Genomic DNA, 10,989 nt, shown 5'->3' with positions numbered 1-10,989 from the left:
TCTCTCTCTCTCTCTCTCTCTCTCTCTCTCTCTCTCTCTCTCTCTCTCTCTCTCTCTCTCTCTCTCTCTCTCTGCCCTCTCTCTTTAAAAGGTTGGATTTGTCTACTGCCCAACATCTGGTTTTAAGGCTGAGGAAAATTGCCCCACACTCTAGCTGGAAATAGCTTGTGGGCACCCGTGCTGCTGTGTGGGGTTGATATGCAGAAGATTGCACCGTTCGCTCTTAATGTATTTCACAGAGGGTGAGCAAGACTGCGACGGCTCAGAGCTCCTGGCTTGTCCTTGTCCGTCTTGAAGCTGATTTTATTTGTCCTCTTAACTTCTTGGTGTCTGAACACCCGCTGTAACAACATCGCAGATTGCAATTTGAGTGTGTGTGTGTTTATTTAGAGTACTCCCACTATTAATCACAGAGAGACTTCTGTTGAAAAGCCATAGCTGTTGTGGTCTGCAGAACTAATGGGCTTCAGTGTGTGTGTGTGTGAGAAAGAGAGAGTGAGCATGTGTTTTAGTCTTCCTCAGGACGCAGGTCAAAGGTGAAGGGTTAGGGAGGGAGTGGATTATTCTATAGATCGTCGGCCCCAGCCCCCCTTTGTCTTGCATGGCTCCCACACACCCATCTATCTATCTATCTATCTATCTATCTCTATCTATCTATCTATCTATCTCTATCTCCCAATGAGTGCCAATGTGTGCATTGAATAAGAGTCTGACCGTCTGCGTGTTGACTGAAGTGCTTGAATGATCACCAGGACCTGCTGTTGTGCTTCATCTGTTTTGTATTGTTTGTTTTGTTGACTCATTTGTTTAGCTTCCTGCGGTAGTCTGTAAATTGAGAAGTGAAACTGAACAGAAGCTTGTAGCTTTAGCTTTAGTTTTGAGGAATGACGTTTGGTATGGTTAATAAAAAAGCCAGAAAGAGCCATGGTTACTAAACAAATCCATCACATAAACAGCCTCTTCAGGAATAAAGTGGAGATCGAGTAGACATTTAGTTTTCCTGTGATACAGCTGTTTGTTTTGTTGTTTGCAGCAAGTGTATATTTAGATGATAAATAATAATAAGAAATAAATATGAAATCATTGTTGTCATAGAAGACATTATGCTTTGCTGACAGAAATACCAGTATTTGTTTCTTAACTCATTCTAGCAAACATCCCATACGTATTTGAAGTGTTGGTCCTGAATGTTCTCCATTTGTCCTGTGAAGTGAAGACCACACTGGAAGCCCAGGTGTGCGCTGTTGTCACTTGCATGCTGTATGCTTCTCTTAATGGACTGATGGTGGAAATGCAGGCTGAAGTGCTGTCATTTTCTCTCTCTCACTCTCACTCTCTCTCTCTCTCTCTCTCTCTCTCGCCCTGAGTAAGTGTATCTGAAGAGGAGGATACTACTAGGCCTCTTTTTCTGTGCCCTTTCTGTCTGTCTGTCCTTCCCTTCATACCCTTCCCTCTCTTTATCACTTCTCCTGTCTTCAACACACCCATGTCTTTCGTTCTCTTCTTTCTTTTTTCAGTCTATCCCTCACTCTCTCCCTGATTTTCTCTCCTTAGTCCCTCTCTGCACTCTCCCCTTCCCCTCTCATCCCCTCTCATCCCTCTCTCCCTCTCATCCTCTCATTCTGCCCTGCTGTTTCTCGGTGCTATTCCTGGCTCATGCAGGAGGAGAGGATGATGGCGGGGAGCTGCTAACTAACACTCAGAGACAGAGCGCCAGAGCTGAGATCCTCTCCTCCCCTCTCCGCTTCCCACTGCCTGCCAAGGCTTGCCTCCTCCTGAGGCATGGCACCAGACGCCAGCACCCCAACCTTCAGCCCACCCCCCCCCCCCCACCACCACCACCACACACACACACACCCATGTGCCCCTCCCCTTGCCTTCTGCTCTAGCAGGATGAGTGCCATTGAGATCTTGAAGCAAAGTATAATGCCACCCTCACTCTCACCCTCTCCCTATCACCAACCCAGCCTTTTGTCTTTGTTTATTGTTTCTATTTGTAGGGTGACATAGAAGGTTGTTCCGCTTGTCAGTGATATTGGAGAGAGAGGTGAAGGGAGAATTGGAAAGACACGGAAAGTTATGAAACTGTGACAAAGAGGGAAGGAGGAAAGATGGAGAGAAAGTGATAGAGGATAGAGAGATGGCACTAAAGACAAGAGAGAACCAATTGACCGATCCCAAGCCCCGCCCCCTTTTGCTATGTCACAATGAGGACTTCGGAGGACCTCGGTCAACCTCGGTCAATTTTGAATTTTCTAGTGGCCATTCGGTAGGAGGAAAGTTATAGACATTCGCCAGTTATGCGAATGCTATAATGCTTCTTTTTGTGAGTAGCTTAAGTAACTAAATAACTAAAGAGCTCAAAAAGGTTCAAAGATAAGCCTGGGATACTTGTAGAAGTGACATCCGATATCCTGACCGTGTGAAACGTTAACACACAGGCCTAACTTTGGATAGGCTGCTACTTTTCAGTAAAGAAATCTGAGTGTGTACGAAAATGTTCCCTTTATTTGTGTTCATAACTAGGCTACACACAAAAACATAACTAAATCTGGTTTCCACTGATGAAACGACAACATAAGCCTACGCAAAAAATTATACCTACCTTGCAGGAACTGAACTTCGCATATTCATAACGATTGGAAGACGCAAAAAGAATACACCTTCAATCACGTGACGCCTTACACACAACAAGAATACTTTCAGCTTTGCTACCTTGCCATGTTTAACTTGGGATAGAAGACTGTTCACAGAAATAAGCTAATGATAATTTTTTCAACAAACGCAATAATAGCCTATACTGCGATGCATTATTGATGGCTGAACGAGAGATAGCCAATGTCTTCTAAAGATCGAATCATGTGCAGATTCAAAACTATGCAGTCTCGAAATCGCCCATATTAGACCTAGGCTACTACATTGCCCACGTTTAAATTAATTATAGCATAAGCGGGCAAGTCTAGTGCAAGACAAATCACGTCTGCAAACTGCAGATATGTCAAACGTGATAGGCATGGGTTTGAACTCTGAGTGGTTTCTTTTCAAAACACTTGTATCATGTTTATTTGAACTCTTCCTTCTAAAGCAGCCATTCAAAATAAGTAGGCTATCGGCCTACCGAAGAGAAGCTATCTCTCCACCTCCCCAACATGAGCTGCTTGGCTAGTCACTCTCCCAAGTTGCGTGGGAACTTGGATCTGCAGCACTTGGTCCCGTCTTCTATTAATCCTCGAAATATGGTTAGATTTTGTTATGGACACGTCAACACCATATTTTTGCACAGACCTGTTTATTGAATCAGTCACATCTGCAGAAAATAAGGTAAACTACCTGCTCGTGATGACGTGTAATTGTTTATCCCCAGTTAATGCATCCCATTAAGATCCACGACACCAGATTTGTTTGTCCTCAATTTGTGGTGTTCCACCTCGTTGATTACAGCAGACATTGTGAATGTGTCCATCTGCATACTGAAGGCCTTTCTGGCCTCTGTTTTTTGAATATATCAAGATTACTTGACGCCCAGAAATCCAGCATACTGTTGCACTCGGCTAAATGGGGGTGCTTCGTCCCCATGTTGAACACGCGTTCTCGCACACTTTCCTGCAAACTTGTCCGACTTAGCAACAGTAACTATGGGACTTACAATGGGAGGAGGGGCTTGGGATCGGTCAATTGAGTCAGCAGGTCTACCTTTGCCCTTTTTTACTGCGCAGTAGAGAAATAGTCTGAAGCGGCTCTTTTTAACACCTCTACACACACACACACACACACACACACACACACCCATGCACACACACATACACACACAGGCCTTACCCACACCTTACACACATCTTATTTAATAGGGAACAGTATGTAACTAGAAAAGCATTTCCTGAAGGAAATACAGTGCATGAAAATGCAAAAAATATGATGTAAAATATCATACAGAGTAAAAACAAACTATATTGGTTGCTAGGTAGATGAGGTTTAATATAGTATAATTTAATTAATAGTTTAAAAAGTATAAAAGTTACAAAGTTGAAAAATACAAAGACCAGATGTCCTAAGTAAGACCTACGTAACATAGTTTGAATGAAGTTTCTACGTTAAACGGTTGAAGCTGCATTAACTGCGTTAGAAGAAGAAAAATAATAAGAAGAAGAAGCCTAGGAAGAACAGTACAGTGCATTTTCATGCACTGTAATACGGATGTATAAAGAAGACTACAACTACAATTTTGACTGCAGCACAAGTTGCATAACAACCTGTGTAGTTTATGTACAATATTCCATTCAGCTTATTTATTACTGGCTGGCAGCAAGCTGAGGGCAACCAATTACCAGTTGCTACACTGGAGTTTAGCTTTTCATTTTTTTGTAACTTGTTTGTGAGTCGTTTGACAGGAATTTACTATATCTAACTTCCCCATACTTACCTGTGGACTATATTCAGTAAAGGAAGTCGTGGTGAGAGGAGAGTCTAAAATTGTGCGCTTTGTTCGACACTCTTGCTGTGAGACATTGATGCAGAGGTAGTGTGTTTACGTTAGGTTTTTTTTTTTTTATTATCTCAGATTGCAGTGCAAACAGTATGCATTCTTTGGCTGCAGCAAAAGTGGATATGCTATTGTAAAAACAAATATTGGCTTTGGAGAGAAAGGGATTTATCTCTGTTTAAGTTTGAGTAATTTTAAGGTGGTGTGTAGTGCAAAAGTGTGTATACTTACACACACAAACACACGTACACGCACACCGAGGATGTTTTGATGTCCGCATGTTTGTGTGCGACGTGTGTTCACACATATATTTTTAAGTGTGTGTGTGTGTGTGTGTGTGTGTGTGTGTGTGTGTGCCAGTGAGTGTCATACAAGGCCAACGGGTGGAAAAGGTTCCTGCAATGTGTAAACAACAGTGTGTGTGTGTATAAACCCCAGGCAGCTGACAGCCCGGTTGGAGCTGAAGCAGTAACAACCACAGTAACGGCAGCAGCAGCAGCAGCGGCAGCAGAGACAGCAGAGACAGCAGTGTGACAGAAGCCTGAGCCACAGGGAAAGGGATCCAGGGATGTGCAGAAACCAGATCTGCGGCAAGGATGGCCTTGTAAGGTAGCCCAGACAGAGACGGAGAGGGAGAGAGTGGGAGAGGGTGCTCAGCGGAGAGAGAGAGGGAGAGAGAGAGGGAGAGAGAGAGGGAGAGGAGAGGGAGAGAGGAGAGAGAGAGGGAGAGGAGAGGAGAGAGAGAGAGAGAGAGAGAGAGAGAGAGAGGAGAGAGGGAGAGAGAGAGGGAGAGGGAGAGGGAGAGGGAGAGAGAGAGGGAGAGAGAGAGAGAAACCCCAGCAGGTCACCACACCCTGGAAGACAGGAGAAAGAGGAGATGGAGAGGGGGAGGGAGAGATGGAGGAGGAAGGGCTTGAACAGGGTATCTGGGTATAGAGAGGAGAAGTGTGTGTGTGTGTGTGTGTAAGCAAAAGGAGAGGAGAGGGGGAGAGTGAGATGATGACTGAAAGCTTCTGAGAATAAAGAAAGAGAGTAATAGAGCAATAGTGTGTGTGATTGTCTTAGAGGGGGAGAGGGAGTGAGTAAGTCTGTCACAAAAATTACGTTATCGACTTATTGTACACTATATGAATCTATCAACGATAACTTTTGCAGACCTCGATATTGCAATCTCAAGCTAGTTAAAAAATCCGTTCCTAGTAATCTGATTAGCTATAATTTGCTGATGCGTGAAATAAAACAACTTCTCATTTTATCTGTCAGTTTGCTGTAGTCTCCATTATACCCTTAACGTCACCATTACATCCCCTTAACGTCACTATTACATCCCGTTTTCTGAATGGAGAACAAAAACCTCTGTTGCAGATGGAGGAAGGCCTTGTAAGTACATTGTTGTGCAGATAAAATGGTCTAGAATATCAATTATCGCAATATTTTCTGGAACAATATATCGTCCAGCAAAAATAATTATTGTGACGGACCTAGTGGTAAAACAGTTGTAAGCCCTAGTGGAGGGATAGTGTATGTGTGTCTTGGGGAAAGAGTAAGAGGGATGTATTAAAGTGTGTGTGTGTGTGTGTGTGTGAAACAGAGAGATGAGTCAACAGCACTTTTTGTTGCGGTTCTGAAAGGGGAAAAGCTTGTGTTGCGTGGCTTGCAAAAAGAGCACTCTGGAACACAGGCTTTAAGGATGGGTGGATAATTAAATAAATATATAAAGGCAGAAATGCAGCGGAAGCCTCATATACCCTCCCCCCAACACACATACCTGTACACTCTTTCTTTCTTTCTTTCTTTCTTTCTTTCTTTCTTTCTTTCTTTCTTTCTTTCTTTCTTTCTTTCTTTCTTTCTTTCTCTTTCTATGTAGCCAGCTCACCAACTCAATCTTGGTGCACTTTGCACCAGGAGCCCTGAGCAGGGGCAATGATTGGTGAGCAGGGAGGGCATTATAAAATGGCTGGGGCCGCACCACGCTGGGCTGGGCTACCATATGCTAAGCTAAGCTACGCTTTATGTGTGTGTGTGTGTGTGTGTGTGTGTGTGTGTGTGTGTGTGTGAGAGAGCAGGGAGCGCATTCTAAAACGGCAGGTCTACACCACGCTGAGCTTGGGCTACGCAGGGCGGTGAAGGGGATGGGCCGGACCACTTTGGGTCTCTCGCTGGGTAATGGATTTTAAAGCCGGACTGTTGGGAAAGCTGTTTGTCATGCAGGGGGTGGGGTGAGAGGAGAGGGAGTTGGAGCGGGGGGAGGGGGGTCCATTAAGGTTTGGTATGTGGTGGAAGTGGCGGGGGGTTGTTTGCATAGTGATAGAAACGTAAGGGGTATCTGGAGAGTGTGTGTGTTACATACAAAATTGAACTGCGTGTGTGTGGGGTTGTGTGTGCGTGCGCCTGTCTATGACTGTTGTCATACATGGCTTTGTTTATGAAATAAGTGTGTGTGTGTGTGTTACCTCGCCGAGCTTTCTGTTGTCTATCAGATGACACCCCCCCCCATGGGCTGTTTTGATGACGAGTGTTTGCCTGGCTTGTTTATCTCTGTTTAAACTGTCCTCAGTGCCACACTCTGACTGTCTTTGCATCAGTCATTATGACTGGGAGGATTCGGGCTACAGCTTCAAAGGGAGGGATGTTTGGAGGGTGTGTTGGGTGTAATTTGAACTTCATCAGTGCACTAATAAATTGCCTAGCAGCTGAAAGGTGTGTGTGTGAGATCTGTTCTGTCCCCAAACCCCCAGACTGTTGTTGGAGTGCATTTGTTTATGCAAAATTATGACTGCCAGTTAACGTGCAGACAGGGTAAGCCTGAACTAACCCCACCCATCCACACACACACACACACACACACACACACACACACACACACACATTCTCTCTCTCTCTCTCCTCTTTTACCTTGCTCAGTTTCCTTTCCTCGGCTTCCCTTTCAAACACTCTGTTTTTACTCACTCCGCCATCTCTGTTATATATATATATATATATACACACACACACACACACACACACACACACACACACACATACACACACACACACACACACACACACACACACACACACACACACACGGATGCCTCATTAGAGGGCTAAAAACCCAGGACGCGCATGTTTTTTCCCCACACCTCATCATTGCCGACTGGTTCAGAGCGCGCTGCAAGCCTCCGTTGTACTTCAAAGCCTCCCACTGCAGTCAGAGAAAAAGCCGAGGCTATTTAGGCAGTCATATCCACTTATTTATTCACACCGACCCCGATCTGCTTGTCTTTCTATTACCAGACAACTCAATCATGCTTAAGTGTGTGTGTTTGTGTTGGTGTGTCTAAAGGACTTGACCATTGTCAAGAGATTAATCACTGTTTGCCGTGGTCATTTGAAAGTTGGTGTAATTGCCGATCTGGATATTAAATTAGCCACAGCGGAGAAGAGAAGCTCTCTATCTGATAATGGTGGTAATTTAATAAAGACCGACTCCTGCTTGCAGTTATTGCTGGGCCTGATATTTATGGGCGATTTTGGGTGTGTGTGTGTGTGTGTGTGTGTGTGTGTGCGCGCGAGTGGTGTGCGTTCTTATGCCTGAATTTGTAAGTGCGTATGTGTGTTTTATACTGGCTTTCTGTGTGGAAATGCCTGCTGCAGTGTCTGTGTGTGTGTGTGTGTGTGTGTGCACGCTCGCTTAGTTGGCGGGGAGGGGGGGGGGGGGCTCTGGCTTGTCTTTGTTCTGCATGAGTGTGTTCACCTTCGCTGGTCCAGAGAGAATTAAGCAATTACAGCGCAGCCGCACGCTCGCCTGGCGCCACTGTTAGCCAGATGAAAGGAGTCCTCTGTTTGCCCGGGAAATGAGTGCGGGGTATTTTGGTGAAGAGGTGTGTGTGTGTGCGTGGTGCGTGTGCGTGTGCGCACGCAAACACACCCATGCATGTGTCCATCATTACATGGATGAACGTGTTGGCTCTATCTATCAGTCTATGTACGTGTGTGTATTTCTACGTAAGGGTTGGCAGCCACGATTTGGCATGCGTTTGTGTGTGTGTATGTGTATGTGTCTGCTTGTGAGAGTGATGAGCTCATTAGGTTTTGTTATGAGGCTTTGTGTCTATAGTCCCTCTAATGTCTCCCTCCTTAGCGTGGAGCTTTCTTCCAAAGCGCCGCTGGGCTCATAGCTGAAGTGAATGAGGATTATCACCCCCACCAAGGAGGTTATGTTTTCAGCATGGTTTGTCGTGTCTGTCTGCCTGCTTGTTTGTTTCTAGTGCAGAATTGCACAAAAAAAGAGAAAAACTATCGGCCTGATTCTGCATGATGTAGCATTGGCCAAGGAGGCACCCATTACACTCTCCAAATTTAGTTTCACTATAGCTAATGTTGCGTGATACAGCAGCAGCATTTGGCTTTGCCAGAGGTCTGAGCTGTCTGAGTGCCCTTGGAGTGTATAGTTAATGAATCAGAGATGCAGCATATGGAGCAGCAGTGAGAGGGTGCAATTTGAATACAGATTCTGATTCCGAGGCTTAAGGGGGTTCAAGAAGGCATTTTGAATGGTGAGGGAGGTTGAATGTAACTTCACTTTGTTTTTTCTAATCCATTCCACTACCCTTTCTCTCCTGCTGTGATCTGTGTAACTTGGCTGGGTGCGATTGTGACCACCACCCCAGACTGTGGGGTGGTGGCTGCACTAAGGTTAGTTAAGAGGTTAGCTCATACACACACACACGCGCGCTCTCTCTCTCTCTCGCAAACGGTCACACCTAGATCCCCTCCCCATGCAGACAAACACACGCACATACTTTCACTTTTGCTCCCACACTCAGATTCTCTTCTCTTCTGTCTTTCTTTCTATTGTTCTCTCTCATTTCCTTCCTCTCTCCTCTCTGAATCTCACGCCACCCCCCTCCTCTCCTTCTGATGCTGTTTGAAAAAGGTGCTAGTGTGAACCCATAAGGTCATAGGTTCTACTCCGCGGAGGCCCCAGTACTGTTGAAGTGCAGGTCAACTGCGGAGATGAATGGTGCCTCAGGATGGAGAGATATTGTGGATTGATTGACTGCAAAAAGGGTTGTACTCTCAGGGGTGTTTTTTTCAGGCCCCATTTTTTTTTTTTTTTTAAACCGAAGGTTTGATTTCTTTTTTTATATAATTTCAAACATGATGCACTGAAGATTTATTTAAAAATACACCAACATTATAGAATTGTCAAGACAATTTTGTAAAGATAGACAGGAGTGCTCAGAGCAAGAAAGAGGCTAGGGTAGGCAGTAGTTGCCTATAGAGCTATGCTTTTCAGTACACACACACACACACACCCACCAAACTTCACACATTTCTGTACTTGTGGTACAGCAGTGTGTGTGCGTGTGTGTGTGTTCAGGCTGCCAGCAATTGTGACGGCCAAACTCTCGAGAGCTCAGGGAGCAGCAGCGGTCCTGGCTCGGTAACTCTCTGAGTGGCAGCCACCCCCTCCCAACACACACACACGCGCTCGCTCTGCCGAGCACAGCCCCACAGCTTGTGCGCTAAACATCATGTCACACCGTGTTTTCATTATTCAGCCTTCCCCTTCCATATTTATGTGGCAGGATTTATTTCCTGTTTGCTTTGTGCCCCTCCATTGCCCTCGCTCCCACTGTTCACTGTCAAGGTGTGTGTGTGTGTGTGTGTGCGTATGTGTGTGTGTTTGTGTGTGTGCGTGCAGGACCTGGCAATGCATTCCTTTGCGATTTTAAAGCAACACTCTGTATGTAACAATTTAATGATATGTTTTCATAAGCTACCAAACTACTTTTGTTGTGATGTTCAAATTAAAGCCAAGCACCAAAGCACTTTTCTGCTGTCGCACGCACGCTATTTGTTTATCCAGCACCGGCTTTGGAAATAACGATGTCCACAGACAAGGTAGAGTATGTTGCATGATTTTATGAAAGTATGATCTATTGCGACATCAGAAGCAAGTCAAATTTGTATTTTTTTTGTTTTTGTTTTTGTCTCATTCCATCGAACTACAGATCCGCTACCCGATCTGGCAAATTTGCATAGTGCGGTTGTAGCCGATAGAGCGTTGCGAAGCGCCAACTCTAGTCTTTTTGTTTGACAGTTTCATCCTAAGTGACTACAAATTGAGGCATATTCTGGGCCAAGCATACAGGACTCCAGTGACAACTTCTTCCCCTGCTGCAAGAGAGATAGACATGACCGTACCGTAGGTGTAGAAGGTGATACACACACACACACACACACAGAGAGAAGGTGACACAATAGTAAAGAAGAATCAGTCAATATCAGTCATTCCTCTTCGTTGCTGTGACCGTTTATGATCTAATCAGCAACTGCTATATCTAAGGTCCTGTCCACTTTAAGCTGGGTATGAATATAAATATGCATCATTATTACTCTATTTAGCTCCTCCGTCCATATTAAAATCGTGTATCCTGACACTGAAAGAGACACTTTACGAAAACAGCCAGCGTTCCAGACACTGGGACGTTTCTGTCACACTGGTCAGTGTCCTGGTCTGG

The sequence above is a fragment of the Alosa alosa genome, chromosome 12 (genome assembly GCF_017589495.1).
Source record: "Alosa alosa isolate M-15738 ecotype Scorff River chromosome 12, AALO_Geno_1.1, whole genome shotgun sequence".
Lineage (NCBI taxonomy): Eukaryota > Metazoa > Chordata > Actinopteri > Clupeiformes > Clupeidae > Alosa > Alosa alosa.
Note: the sequence above shows the minus strand (reverse complement) of the source record.